Here is a 16,188-nt window from a genome sequence, read left to right as displayed (position 1 = left end):
TAGCACAGCTGTACACAGACTGCAATAAATGAGCTAACTGATGTATCTTTTTTGACAAGCACGCGGGTGTAAAGATATAAAACAGGATCTTTTGAGATATTGCCGTACCTCGGGTCTGCGCTGGATGATGATGCTCATCACCGACTAATGAGATCTTTGGAGTATAGTCAGGTGTGCCTGCAAAAACAAAAGAGAAGGGTTGGTAAATACAGATTGGGGGGGGAGGAGAGAGAGAGAGAGTCCCTAACCCCAAGTGTTAAACTTAATGTGCAAAATACATTCTGCTATGGTTACATAAGGGACATGAATGATAATGCACATATACAATTATTAATATTCATGCTTTTACCCAGACTTACATTTATCACCCTAGCAACCACCTAGCAATAAGGCGCCCTAGTAACCATTCAAAATCTTTCTCATGACTTCTGTACTGTTATTTACAAATGTAATGCAAAAGATAAGCGGTCTAGCGCCATGGCAACAATCCACAGATGTCTATAATTTCTGACGCTTCCCTCAAATAAATTACAGGTACACTAATCAAACAGCTCAAAACACACAAGAAGTATACCGGAATTCACATCATCTGCCGACACCATCTTTTAACACAAAACAACCTGTGCTGTTAAAATAGAAATCAGGTCTTGTCTGAGATTTCCGTTTTGTACGTCATAAAAAACTTTCTAAAGTAATGAACTTTATTGAATGTATTTAATTTGATGTTTATTCAATGCATAAAATAGGAAAAAATATAAAATAGGAAAGCTGCCTCGCCACACCCATGTGTCAACCATGTATGCCAAAAATCACAAATTTTATGATTTTGCTGACACCGAGACACCGAGCTGCTTGGAGATGGTCTTGTAGCCTTTACCTTTACCATGCTTTTCTATTATTTTCTTTCTGAGCTCCTCAAACAACTCTATCCTTTGCTTTCTCTGGTCCATGATCAGTGTCGTGCACACAATGATACCAAACAGCACAGTGACTTCTTTTCTCCGTTTAAATAGGCTGAATGACTGATTACAAGACTGGATACATGTGTGATACCAATTAAAGAAACTAATTTGTTTGAAATATCACTATAATCCAATTATGTATTATCTTTTCTAAGGGGCAACAACAAATGTGTCCAAGCCATTTTAGAATATCTTTATAGAACAAGCAATAACTCATCTCTTTCCACAACATCTTTGCTTTATTCTATGACATAACAAAGGCACCTATACATGATACAATAGCTTTTAATTTCATCGCTCTTCACTCTTCATCACTCCGGAGGAATGAAGCATTATTTCAATGAGCTGTAAGGGTACCAACAAATTTGAGCACGTCTGCATATATATGTATATATATTTATAAATAAACTTCCAACTTGGCTCTGTATAATGTGGAAGGTTATATGAGACCAGCTTTTTGTTGTCTCTTTATATTGTCCCAATTCCTTCCATTGTTTACCTCACCTGTAAGTTTCCTGTAGCTCTGTGGTAAGAGCATTGCGTTAACAACGCAACGTTGTGGGTTCGATCCCAGGGGATTGCAAATACCAATGTAAAATGTATAGAATAAAGCAATGTAAGTCGCTTTGGATAAAAGCGTCTGCCAAATACCTTAATGTAAATGTAAGTCGCTTTGGAAAAAAAAGCATCTGTAAAATGTAAATGTAAATACGAATGAGTTTTTGTTTTGTAAAAAATACATGGAGCAGATCCAACAGGACCCTCAAAATATTACAGAGAAGAAATACTATGTTAAGGGTTTTGCTCTATTTTTTGTATTTTAAGCACGCTATGTGCATCAGTAATGTGGAAAAATGTGGGACCCTAAAAATTATAATCTTTAAAAATATAATAATAAGAATAACTAAGAAAGAAATAGAGAAGAAAGAATGAAAGAAAGAAATAGAGAAGAAAAGAAAGAATGAAATAGAGAAGAAAGAAAGAAAGAAAGTAAGCAAGCACGCAAGAAAGACGTAAGGTATGAAGGAAGGAATGAAGGAAGGAAGAAAGAAAGAAATAGAGAAGAAAGAAAGAAAGAAATAGAGAAGAAAGAAAGAAAGAAATAGAGAAGAAAGAAAGAAAAAAGAGAGAAGAAAGAAAGAAAAAAGAGAGAAGAAAAGAAAGAATGAAATAGAGAAGAAAGAAAGAAAGAAAGAAAGAAAGAAAGTAAGCAAGCACGCACGCAAGAAAGACAAAGAAATTGAGAAGAAAGAAAGAAAGAAAGAAATAGAGGAGAAAGAAAGAAAGAAATAGAGAAGAAAGAAAGAAAGAAATAGAGAAGAAAGAAAGAAAGAAATAGAGAAGAAAGAAAGAAAGAAAGAAATAGAGAAGAAAGAAAGAAACGGATAAGAAAGAAAGAAATAGAAAGAAAGAAAGAAAGAAAGAGAAGAAAGAAAGAAATAGAAAGAAAGAAAGAAAGAGAAGAAAGAAATAGAGAAGAAAGAACGAAACGGATAAGAAAGAAAGAAATAGAAAGAAAGAAAGAAATCGAGAAGAAACAAACAAACAAACAAACAAAGAGAGAAGAAAGAAAGAAATAGAAAGAAAGAAAGAAATAGAGAAGAAAGAAAGAAATAGAAATATAGAAACAAACAAACAAACAAAGAAAGAGAGAAGAAAGAAAGAAACGGATAAGAAAGAAAGAAATAGAAAGAAAGAAAGAAAGAAAGAAATAGAGAAGAAAGAAATAGAAATATAGAAACAAACAAACAAACAAACAAAGAGAGAAGAAAGAAAGAAATAGAAAGAAAGAAAGAAATAGAGAAGAAAGAAATAGAAATATAGAAACAAACAAACAAACAAAGAAAGAGAGAAGAAAGAAAGAAATAGAGAAGAAAGAAAGAAACGGATAAGAAAGAAAGAAATAGAAAGAAAGAAATAGAGAAGAAAGAAATAGAAATATAGAAACAAACAAACAAACAAACAAACAAACAAAGAGAGAAGAAAGAAAGAAATAGAAAGAAAGAAATAGAGAAGAAAGAAAGAAATAGAAATATAGAAACAAACATACAAACAAAGAAAGAGAGAAGAAAGATGAAATGGAGAAGAAAGAAAGAAATAGAGAAGAAAGAAAGAAAGAAAGAAAGAAGAAGGAAGGAAGGAAGGAAGGAAGGAAGGAAGGAAGGAAGGAAGGAAGGAAGGAAGGAAGGAAGGAAGGAAGGAAGGAAGGAAGGAAGGAAAAAAGAAAGAAAGATTCCCAAAATCTCTCTACTATCCTGCCTGTCTGTATACAAACCCACTACACCTCATTGGCTCAATGTTACATGACTTAAATCGGGACAGGCATGACATCCTGTGAAAAATGGATTTGAACTGTAGCGCAGGTAAAATACAACTTACATAAAAGCGTAACATTAAACACCGTCAACAAACACTATGACCTCATCACTCCATTCAAACGATTGAACGTTTTGAAAATAAGCATTCTGAAAAGATGCTCTTCCCGGCAACGACGAGCAGACCTCTTCTAATGGAATACGTACGTCAAATTTCACTCGGGAATATAAAATATCCTCCGCTTCTCAACCCTCATTCGAGAGGCACACGGCGCAATCAACTGACAAAGTCGTCTAGATGAAGTCATGACACAGTATATCAAGTGAAATTCAAGTGAATTTCAGCCTTTTACTGAGACACAAAAAGTACAGGGCCAAAACACTGATAGGGAGTAATAATCCTTTCTTTCCCCGATTATATAAACTTAATAGGATTCTGAATGCAATCACTGTCTAACCTAATGCTTTTAGAGACGGAGGAGAATCTCATCAGATCGCGTCTGGACAGAATGATTGCCAAGTCACTGCTTTTCTCTTCACTCATCTCGCACATTTCACGACCCCTTCGTCTCAGCCGCACGTTCGTGTATTTAGATGCGTGTTTACTTTGTCCTGAAATGAGAAATCTTCTGCCATGATATATCTAACAAGACCGTTTACTTCCCGGTTGGTTTGGGCGTACGCTCGATCTTGCCGTTTCGGCTCCCAGCCTTCATTTGCACTTTGTCAAGGAAACAGACATTTTATGTCAGGGCGCTGGGGAATGAAATTAATAAAGAAAATGCATGGTAGATTATCTTCAATTATGAATACTGCGAGAACAGGAGTATAAAAAAAAGATATTCAATCCATCCTCTGCAGTGATGAAATATAATGGATTTATGGGCACGCAGATAGAAACAAACGCGACAGGATTAAAGGGTTGTATTTATGCTTTAAAGGCACAGCATGTCCTTCTGGGGGTGTTAACATTCCCACAAAACCATAATTATTTCTTTTGGTGTGAATAAATTAGCCTTGGATATAAAAAATTATCAATTCCAAAACAAAATGTGCAAAATGTATAGTCTTTCAAATCCGTCAATGTGGACCAGCAATTTTTGTGATCTCATTCTGCACTTTAACTTTTCAGCTTCCAGCAAAAAAGGCCAACATTGAAAAAGGGGAGGGGCCACTCGATATGTCCCGCCCCAAAGGCATTTCACTGGAACTATAAAATATGTTCTCCTATCCTGTCGTGTGTTGGAAACTCTGTAACTGTAACACATACGTCATATATTGGCTACATAAAAAAGAGACAAGCCTTTCTACGTATATTTCACACCATTACTTTGACACTCATTACACACACTCCTCTAAAGCCATTTACAATGTATTAATTGCTAAATTGGTCCTATATAGGAACAATCTTGGGTTAAATGTTTTGTTCAGGGCCACCGTGTGATCTGGATATTTGGCCGAACTAAACACCGTAACCAATAGACCACCATCACACGGGCCGGAGTCATACATTTATGGGTAAAACGTCTTTTTCAGTCTGCTTTCAAACCTCCACGTCTCAGTTATTGTCCACCTGTCAACACATAGTCAAGCAATAAATCATCTCAGTAATTATCAATTGATTAAAAAAAGCTATCTGACAAAGAAAGTGACTTGCAGGCGTAATACATCAATTTTAATGACAATTCTTAATCCGAAAGACTTGGCAATCACCAGAGACCAATTACAAGCCATGAGATAGAGGCAAACCATTAATAACAAGAGTTGGGCTGTATTGTCTCAACATCATCTGGAAAATGGGCTTCCAGTGGTTCGTTTAAAATTGACCAGTCCGGCAGTCGGCAATTCTTTATTTAGGACCATAGAGAAAACCCATGCATTCATGTTAACATGATGGTGAATAAATGATGACGGATTTGAGGGGTCAACAATCCATGTACTGTAAATGACATTTAGCCCCCCAAAAAATTACTCACCCTTGTGTCATTTTAAACCTGTATGACTTTTTCATTCTTCTGCAGAACACAGAAGAAGATGTTTCGAAGACATTGTTGATTGGCACCCATTGACTTGCACTGATTTGGTCCAAAAGATTCGAATGGGGGCCAGTGATGTTCAGTTACCAACTTTCAAAAAAATATATTTCTTTGTGTTCTGCGGTTTGGAAAGACAAGAGGGTTTTATGGGGGTTAACCATCACTAATTCGATTGAAGCATATAAAGACTTCATAGACACCAGTGTCTCTATTTTCTACACCAATGGCCTAAGTGAACAAAGTGAGATTCAGATGAACTTGCACAAAGTCCAGAATGTAAAAAACCTCCGGTATGTATTGGAATGCCAACTTCGATGATGTTTCTCTGTCTGAATGAAATGCCCACAGCCATGACCTAACATCTTGTCAAAAGCCTTCAGAGATGAGTCTATACATACAGCACCCCATCTCATACTTGAACAGTCTTAGCAAACTATGCCCATTCTGTTGACAAACTTTGCTACTGTAAACCTTCTACAGGAGTAACTTCAATGTTCAGCCATTTTTGCAATAACCTTAAAAGGGATAGTGCACCCAAAAATGAAAATGTTGTCATTCTTCATTTACCCTCATGTCGGTCAAAACCTGTATATGAGTCTTTCTGCTGTGGAACACAGAAGAAGATATTTTGAGATATGTCTCGGTTGTAAGTTGTTTGGCTATCAAGGTTCTTCAAAATAACTTATTTTGTGTTCTGCAGAAGAAGAAGACAGTCATACAAGTTTGGAATGACATGACAGCGAGTAAATAAAGGATTTTTTGGGTGCACTATCCCTTTAACAATCTAGTGCCAAGCTAAATTCTACTGTTGTAAATCAAGGTAGCATGTGAAACAACTTTTGAAAGTAAGAAACAAACATGCTTTTAAAGCCACTCTGTATTTAATCTTGGATAGAATAATAATCATCATTGGAGACTTTTCTTGTCTCTACATTTCGCTTTTCTATAGCGTCGTCACACAGGGGAGAAAATTACATTTCTATCACGTCCAACACCACATGTTAAGGGTTCTGGCTACTTTAGTAGTTGAGCCAGACCGCAAAAAAACCTACATCACACTGTTATAATTGTAAAAGCATCTAATAACAGTGAACATTTGGTTCATTGCTTCGCGTTTATAATTGTGCTCCCGCTGGCCGCATTTCTAAATGAAGGCGGCAACGTATAATTTTCCAAACCGCTTTATTCAAATCTAGCATGACGACGGCGGAACCACCAAATCGAGGTCTTTACCCAAATCATCTCGCTTTATCCAATTTTGTTCCTCTCCAACTGCGCTTCTAATTCTCCCTGAACTGCGTTTCAGAGGCACAGATTGTTTGTGACAATTCCACATTTATCATCAGCATTAATACTGCGGCACATAATTTGCTCGCTACCGAAGGAAATCAGAGCCAAGTGCCGTGATCAAATTATTCAATTGTGAAAAGCATCATAAATCCTAGTTGCAAACAGGAACAAAGCGACTAATCTCAATGTAAACCACCACCAGCCAGACAAAACGCTGCTGGAGGCTGGACTCCGTTTCCCAGCATGCACCACGGTGTGAATAAATCACGCAAATGAGCATTTAACTGATTTTATATTTGCTGATGCTTCGTGTCGTGGACCTCTTAATATTGTTCTTTTAAATGTCACTATCTTTGTACTTTGTTCATTATTCTGCATTTTTTTTACCATCTCCTCATTTTATCATTATTCCTAGAGTAAAAAAACCCATCCAGAGTGGCGCCGCGGGACACGCGCGACAGTTTCTTGTCCGGCGGGTGGAGAAGACATTTAATCCGTGCTGCACGCTTCAGCGGTAGCGTTTGGCTTCCCGTACGGTTCATAACTAAATAAAACTTGCTGCTCGACGATAAGGAAGGATTAATGGGGAAAAAATCTAGTTTGGCAAGCGGATGCGAGGGACTTTCTAAAATAAACATATTTAATATTTATCTCTCGCTCTGTTATCGCTCATGTGCCAGTGATTATTGGCAAGCGGGCCTAAAGTTGCCGGCCTCTGAGATTAACACCACGGTCAGGATGTACTTAAAAATCTTGTTTTCTAATAAAACGACGGTTTTAATTGAGAGCAGTACAACCTGAGTCGTTTTCTTTCTCCCTAAAACAAACCTTTGCACTCCAGCTAAACTTCAAGAAGAAAGTGAGCGCCCGAAGCAAATAGTTCCCACGTCGGATAAAACGGATATCAGAGAGATGAATATCATTATATCCCTTCTGAGGTGTGCTGATTGCGTTTGATGAATGCGATGAAGCGAGTTTAAGGACACGTCTGTGGCTGTACGGTTGAGACTCGCTCCTATAATCATTTCCTGTGATGATTATACGCAAACCCTGAAAACTGAGACACATTAGCGTTCAGAAGAGATGACATGGAAAGGCATTCGATGGCATTTAAAAGAAAAGCATGCTCCAAAATCATCATTTGCTCATCATCGCATCCACCCAAACCCGGGTTGCATTGATAGCACAGCACAGGTACGTCGGTAAGATGTCTCCTAAAGATCTGGAAATCTAATAAAAAAAAAGTCGTTTTTCATACAGTCTAAATAAAGAGACGTATTGCAAATGAGCAAACAAACAAAAAACGTCTTGCAGACATCAGATAGACGTCTCCGAGATGCATGTGCGCTATCCAGGGCACGCGCAAATATACAAGCTGTTTCTATCATCACAATGAAATGTTACGATGAAAGCTGATCCTCAAAGTCTCCGGAAGCCGTTACGGTTTTGTGTGAGATCTTGGTTATTGCGGCGAAAAGATTTTCAATAAATTAAAACATTTTTATGGTTTATTTGGCATTTTTAGAGCTTTATAGTGTGTTTGGAAAATATAAACTTGGCCGATGCAGAAAATACATTTGTCTGAAGGATGTCAGAAGACAATGGATGAAAAGGATGAAAGACGTGACGCAAAACACGCAAAAACATGAAACTTTAATTAAACTATTTTTATTGGTAGTCCATGTTTTCATGCTTCATCTTGAAATGTGTGTTCACTCGGCTCAGTGCAATGCATTCTGGGATTGCATGATACTTTAATGAGCACAAATAAAAATAGCACATGCAAATGTTAGGTAAACAGTATATTTTCCCTCTTATACGTTTTTATTATCACTTAACTGCTGAAAAAAATACAGCCAATGTTTCTTTTTACTTCATCTGCTCAGTGCAATGCAACCTAGGATTGCATCCTCTTAAAGTCTCCTTTTGAAACAGTCGTCACGCCGGGAGCCACGATGCTTTCTGCAACTTAAGAGATCCTCGATGTAAATCATTCATATGCACGACAGGTGACGGCAAGTTTGGAGAGCGGTAGTTAACGGCACAGTTAAACAGGTTCTTTTTAAATCATGTAAACATCCGCAATGACCCCAGAGGTGCGGTATTTAGTGTCCAGTTTCCCATCCACGGTGAACCTGTCCACAGAGGCCAAATGCATGAAGAAAAAGTCATAAATCACTGGCATACTTTTACACCTGAACTCTCTCTAATGCCCTAGATACAGCAGCCATCCTTGAAGGCAGATTCAATTATTTACCCAGCAAATAAATTATTACATAATGCCCCAGCACGCAACATCCCGCAGCAACGCGCGCTTTCCAGCCATGTCTGACAACTTGTTTCTATCTGAAACATTTAGAAAGCAAAAGAAAATGACATTCGGTATCGGGCAGCGGAATGCAAATGGAGGACGTAAAGCTAATAAGGTGAAAAATGCGCGGAGGCGAGGCGACGTGCCGTGCTAGCCGACAGGGTGCTGAGGATTTGCTGAAATGCGAAGCTGTCGAGGGCGTGAGGGATTTCTGAGCGGCCTGCTTAACCTACACCCCGCTGGGTAACAGTGCTGTTGGGAGGGGCTCAATGTTACAGCTGAAGATTACAGCCTCTGATAAGCACCACATTCACTGGCCATTAAGCCAACGTTCCACTGCTTTAACTGACCCTGATGAGTCTATTTTTAACCAAACACGGGCTCCTGAATTTCAGAGTTGCAACTCTTAATCTCAAAGGGCTAGTTCACATTTCTAAAGCAACTCTGAGAGAAAACAAAGTGCTTGATTCTATTGTATTAATGTTTTTAGATTTGTGACCCAGTCTGTGAAAGAAGGTTAATTTAGGTATTTAGTTTCTTGTTCGTTGAAATTAGATAAAATATTTAACTAAAGATTATTGGTAGAACGTAACTCAAGGAAAAATTGAAGTAAGTTGAAATAAATTCAATAAAAATGAATTAATCTTCTATAGCAACATTAAAAATACACCAAATAAATTATAAATTGAAAAAAATGCTAAAACTTTAACTAAAATGAACGCAAAATAATATAAAATTAAAGCTAATTTGAAATATTAAACTCAAATCAAAACTATAATAACTCTGCTGAAAATCTGAGTTTTTAACACAGAATCAATCATCCTAGTATGTAAACAACATTCTGTGAAATTATAACATTGATATATATTAATATTTAAAATATATTGACTGAATATTCCCGTGTCCGAGATTGAAATCATATTGAAATAAATGGTTGATATCAAAATGTTATGCTCATCTCATTATTAGATTTTTGACTTTAGACTGGCTTTCACAGACTTGGACACATTTCATTGTGTACAATTCATGTAAAAAAAGGAAATAAAAAATACTTTTCTGATAATGTAATCCAGCTGTAACAATACTGACCAACTGGACTTTTTGTATACAGTAACAGTTGTGGACAAAATTGATGTCTGGAGGCAAAATTAGCAAAACATTTGGTTATTTAAGTAAAGCAATAAAATATCACGAGAAAGGTACTTAAGTGCATTCTTATTGTAAACATAGATTTGTACACTACGTCTACTGTTTTTGAAAAAAACAAAACTTGGATAAGGTATTTATTTCACAAAATTATTTAGGGTGAAACTACAGCATACAATGAAATAAGCAATATAGGTTTTATTGGTAATTTATACAAAAAGTGCATAAGAAAAACAGAAAGAACGCATTGACATCAGTTATTAATATATTGTTGATCATCGTAAACTTTGTGAATATTTTATGCATACTTTTTCAAACCCATTTTTCCTTAAATTCCTCTCAAAGCTTAGCTTTAGTTTATGCTTTGAGCACAACTACAACACATGCATACAAAATATTGAATATATTTTTAACAAAATATTTGGAAGAACATGTCATTTGTTTGATCATGGCAAACTACTGTATATAATGAAATCTCGCAATAATCTCGCACATCTCTCCTCAACAAGCCCTTAAAAAGCAGCTCCCTATGTAGGCATCAGAAAGCTCACACGTTTTAAAGAGCTAATGAAAGTGAAATTAAATGACGGCATTAATGGGGGATATGGCACCGTCAGAGGTACTTCACAATCTCTGACACAATTTAACCATGCTAAATTTCCGCTTCGAGGCAAAATTGAGTTTCAAAACAGCTCAGAGAACCTACATCACTGCGTGCTGAGAGCGACGGAGGTTGGAGGTGGCGGCACGGGGAGGGTACGGATGGCGGACAACAGTCTCTAATGGATCACGCAGCCTTTTAAGAGCTCAGAAACTGTGCGATTCGCTTAAGGCCTTTGCCCTCTACATTAGCAAGTATATTACTCCATTTGCTTTGGCTGGGAGCTGAATATTTCGCATACTAATTCTCATCACACAGCCTGACATTCACTGAGGCATGGACTCCCAACTGGCTTAAATCCACAAATTATGAGCCGGTCTAAAGTGTCTCTCTGATTTGACCTCGCCGTGCGCACCAATTGAGGTACTCCATTTGTCTTATCGTCGAAACGGTGTGGTTTACATCATCCCATCTGTTTGTTTGAATTCTGTTATGCATTCTCATGAGCTTTTAGACTATATATGGGCCTCAGATTGATCGTGCCAGGAGTCATATTTACATACGCCTGCGGCTCTGGGTTCAATAACAGTGCCAAGGTTTAGACATGGCATGTGCCCGCTCGACTCAACATCTACATCTTTTGTAAAAGACTTGACTCGATCAATTTGTTTATAATACACATTTCAGTGTTTTATTTATTGATGAAATAACCAATTTGGGATTTCATTATTCAGCTTTTAAATGCTGAATAATGAACAAGAAAAGAAATAAAACAAGAAAAACACATTTAGGCAACAGGGATTTTTCTTTGTTGAGGTCAAAAACCCAAGCTTAACAAAAATAAGCCAACGCACACTTAAAAATAACAGCTTTAAAAATGCTTCAGGACATTTCCTCGGTCTTGCCAAGAATAGCCGGGTTTCCATCCAAAGTTGCGAATTTAGCTAATGTGCAAAATCGGAATATCGCATAAAACATTTGGGAATAAGAAAAGTTTCCATCCAACTAGTCAACCGTCACTTCCTAATAAACCGCCACTAAATATCAGTAAGATACATAAGAGAAGCCACTGAATATTATCATTTTCATATATAATAATACTTGCACAAGCTGACGATTGAAACACAATGAAAGCAATGCTTTTGTGGATGCCTACTGTTTGGGAAATACAGTTGTGACTAAGAGGCAATTACAGAAATGCTTTGACGACATTGTTTAGGCATTTAAGAATGACCAAAACAACATTTCTAATGCTGTGTAACGAGTTCAGTACTCTGGTTAGTCAGGTTACCGTCTCCACTTACGTGACTTTTTGCAGGGATTTATTTTGCAAAAGCGTTTCCATCTCCCATTATTCACATTAAAATTAAAAACTTTTTGCAAATTAAAGGGGTTATATGGCACGAATATGTGTTTTTCTGTTTCTTTGGTGCGTTATAAGTTGCCCATGCATTTATTAGATACGTAAAGTTGCAAAAACTAAAGTGTCGGAAACAGAAGATGCATTCTATCTAAAAGCGTACTGGTTAACCAGCCAATCATAGCACACCTCAACCTCGCTTTCAAAGCGATGAGCTTTGTAAGAAATCTGCGCATTTCAGAGAGGCGGGGCAAAGAGGAACATGCATGGTATGTGGAAAATACATCGATTTTGAACCTAAAATCATTGAATTACATCTAAAACAAACTATAAAATTTGTCATATGTCATATATGACCACTTTAAGGGTTTTTAATTCCAAATTTGACATTTCTGATGCGAAACTTCTAAATGCGAATAAAACCAGAGTGATAGAAAACCAGCTTGCATTGGGCAAATGGGATTCAGCGTTTCTGATTGGCTAGTTGTTGAATGATGTAAAATGTTAGAGTGTGGTGCCGTCTGAGACCGTCATGACTTTTCAGCGCATCTATTTTGCTCCTGTCTGTCAGGTGCTGGAGATGTTTTATGCATGCTATTAAAATGGCTTACGGCACCTTTAAACCATTTATAAACTTTCCCTGATAAGAGCATTTACGTGACCTTTATCAGTTTATTAAGGTGTGAGATAAATATAGGTAAACACACTGATAACTAAACCAATGAATACTAAACAAAACAGTGATTTTTTTACTGGTTTTCTTTTAATGTAACCCGGCTGCCAAATAAACAACAACATTAGCATCTGCTTCATTATTTGACAAATTCTCCAGGTGTTTGTTTGAATGTTTCAGACATTGTGAAAACCCAGGACAAAACATTCAGTAATGCCGAGCATATCACAAACAACCAATTAATAAACTATTTTGTGACAAAACTATGCAAAATATGTTGACCCCACAATCCTGCAGCCGTTACAAGCGATGCAGATTTCTCTACTTCTTTACAAATGCACATAAATTTAACCAAATATACATTAACAAACTAATATATTTAAAAAATCTATAACTTAAGTATATTAAGATCCAAAATCTAATTCTTGTCTCTTTTGATCTTTTCTTAAATTCGCAGGACCCAAGACGATACTACGGACGATAGGTGGTTATATTCCCTGCAGTCCATCCTTCAGAAGACGGCCATATTTGAAATCAATAAACAAAGGAAACATCATATCATTACAAAAACAACATATTAAAGCTATAAATGTCAAAGATGACACCTCCAGATGCGTTCATTTTTATTTCGCGAGAAAGCATTAAGCAGAGAAGCAGATTGTTACATGAAGTTTTTATTTTTCTAAACATTAACTTACATTTTCCATGCAGTTCGCCTGAGGTCACAACATCTAATCCATCACAGCAGACAGGGAAGCAAAGAGAAAAGCACGCAGAGAACAACAACGTAGCACCGGAGAATCTATCCTCAGCTCTCACCAAATCAAGCATTTACGCAGCCAGTCCAGAATTAAAGCCATGAGTTTTACCCTCCACACCTCTCATGTCTTCTCTCTTCACAGACAGAAGAAATCCGTATCCTTTCAATAACACAACAATCAATGTTTTCAGTATGTTTACAGTGTGTTCTTTAAAAACAACTCTCTTTCATTTCAAAGCTGAAGAAATGTATCCATGATCAATAACGCCCTAAGAACACATGAGCGTTGCCAAGACACAGAAAACTCCTTCTTTGTTCTTCCCTATATAGCTGCTTTCAAAACATATTGATTTTGACCTGAATGAAACAACACAACCACAACACAACCACGGCACCACATAAATGCAATAAAGAATAAAACAAAACATCACAGCATTGAGTTTATTCACTTTGTTGATCCTTTGTTGATCCTTGGTCATATTTCAGTACTACTGGAAGAGTCACTACATTTGATGTGTGTGCGTACTGTACGTGCGTGAGTGAGCCCTCATTCTCGTGATCGGAGATCTCAGCCCCGTTCCACCCGAAACGTAAGCTTTTAATCCCATGCATGTTCCAAGCTGCTACCTCATATATTTGCCAATGTTATCAATGTTTCAGTCTGAGAACATGACAGAGCTGCTATTCCTCAGAGAGCCACGTTATTACATCAGACGTAGAAGCGTAGAAGTGTGCCCGAGAGAGCACATGCGTGACGTGACACGAGATATCCTTACGGCACAGGGTAAAAAGACACAGTCAAGCATTCCAGTGACACGTCAAATATACGGTTTATAATGCTAAACCCCCCAAGATGACACTAAAACTATTGCCATGCATCGACATAAGGGACTCTTTTGTTGCAAGGTGACATGTTACTGTCATATACACATGCAATATTGTTACTATTCATAGTATTCGTATAACGTTGCCTTGCAGGGGTAAATTCATATTGCAATTGTTTAGATATCGCAACAAACTCGAAAACAGTAACAATGTTTCTGGATTTGTCAGTCTTATGACATTGTACCAGTTTAAAATGGCATGCAAAGAAAAACATTCAAGTAATGTCTTAATGTTTTACTGTATGAGAATAATCAACAGCATTGAATTAAACTGGATTTATTATTTTTGCTTGCCTCTATACGTAAAACCACCATCAAACCAATGTAAATGTCTGTCTGTCAAACCCAACCGGAACCCAACTAGATCAACACTAGATAGATTAGAATACTGCTTGTCCAATTATTAATTATAATTATTCATTATTAAAGAGTAACTAAACAATAATACCCCAAAATCCAAGCATTTTCATATCAGGGGTCCCTGGGTCAAAAAAGGTTACCCGCTTCTCTAACCACACACAACTCAACCAACAAATTAAGATCGGTGCCTTCCGTGATTTACGCACATGTACATATGTTGGGCATCATTATGGTTCAATGCAATCCAAAAATGCCGTCAAATTAAGCTGCAAAGCATCAGTCTTAGTTCACGTGTAACATTTTAACAAACAGGTGTGTTAGAGCAAGGTTGGAACACAATTCTGAACGCAGGTAGATGTCCAAAACAAGGCATCCTCGCATATGCATTTCGAGTATCCAACACAAAAGTATCACCCAATGTGATCCAATCCATCCATTCCTCATTCGTTTACGTTAAATCCCGTCCGGAAGTTTGTCTCCACGCAGCAGAAGCGCCTGCGCGCAATCGGACACGAACGCACCTTTACGCAGCACGTTACGCGCAGGTGACCATAACATCGCGCACGACAACAGCCTCCACGCAACAGTAATGTACAGTTGCCATCCTCAACATCATCTCCAGCCTCACCTTCTAATCGAGTTGCCCACTGGTACCCACGTTTTGCTTGTCAGGTCCTTACGCGCTGGCTGTCGTTTCAGTGCATGTCGGTATAAAGCGCGTTCCGGCCTCTGGCATCGGTAGCAGGTGTCTTTTTCGTCTCCGTGCGCTACGATGAGTGCTCTTGTCTTCTCCTCGCACCGTGCGCGAGTGAACGCAGCTTCTGTCTCCCAGCTGATAGTTTACTCCATATAAGCTCCTCCCACCTCAAACCGTGCGTGTGTTTACCTGAAAGGCAGCGGCGCCTGCTGGCAAAAGGGAGAACTGCAGCCACACACAGACATAATATGCTGTCGGAACATTTTTATTTTGTTTTTGACAACTGCATTAATACTTTTTCTGGTCGCTTTGGTTCATTTCTCGAATAATCCGTAAGCATTTTAAGTCAGTATGTGTTTTAAACCTGCAAAAGCCTGAAATCTGCTCGCGTAATGTTCATTTCAATCATCATATCAGTGCATTTAGAATAACATGTCCTTGTGTCTTTTAAAATAATGTATAGCCATGTTAAAATACCCTATGCATGTGCAGAAATTGGAAGGAAAGACATTTCTTTATTTAATATAAAAATAAAACATTATTTTGAGTCACTTGGTTTGCAAAATAGCAGTGCAAAATGCAGTAGATTCTCTGTTTTCACAGATTTTGCTTTCTTTAACAGGTTTTTCTCAGTGGCTTTAGTACATTTTAAGATCACAATTAAAATATTTTTTTAAATACGTTTTTTTAACACATTTCCCTGTAGTCTACGTTGCTCAAAGTAAATGATCTTATCCCCGAAAACATCCATTAGTTCGTATATTTGAGTTGAATGGTTAAACTAGTTGTCATA

General features: G+C 37.4%; 1 protein-coding gene across 1 annotated transcript in view; it reads right to left on the bottom strand.

Moving 5' to 3' along the window:
* LOC130433925 (kelch-like protein 29) overlaps window positions 1-15,487 on the bottom strand; it is a 184,974-nt gene extending 169,487 nt beyond the window's left edge. Inside the window, exons 1-2 of the mRNA XM_056763732.1 lie at window positions 15,327-15,487; window positions 109-177 (exon numbers count right to left, since the gene is read on the bottom strand). The gene's annotated coding sequence lies outside the window, so the exon portion shown is untranslated. The remainder of the gene's footprint in view (window positions 1-108; window positions 178-15,326) is intronic.
* Between the last annotated feature and the right edge of the window lie 701 nt (window positions 15,488-16,188).

Source organism: Triplophysa dalaica, chromosome 13 (genome assembly GCF_015846415.1).
Source record: "Triplophysa dalaica isolate WHDGS20190420 chromosome 13, ASM1584641v1, whole genome shotgun sequence".
Classification (NCBI taxonomy): Eukaryota; Metazoa; Chordata; class Actinopteri; order Cypriniformes; family Nemacheilidae; genus Triplophysa; species Triplophysa dalaica.
The sequence above is the reverse complement of the archived record's forward strand: the minus strand, read 5'-3'. Positions and strand labels throughout refer to the sequence as shown.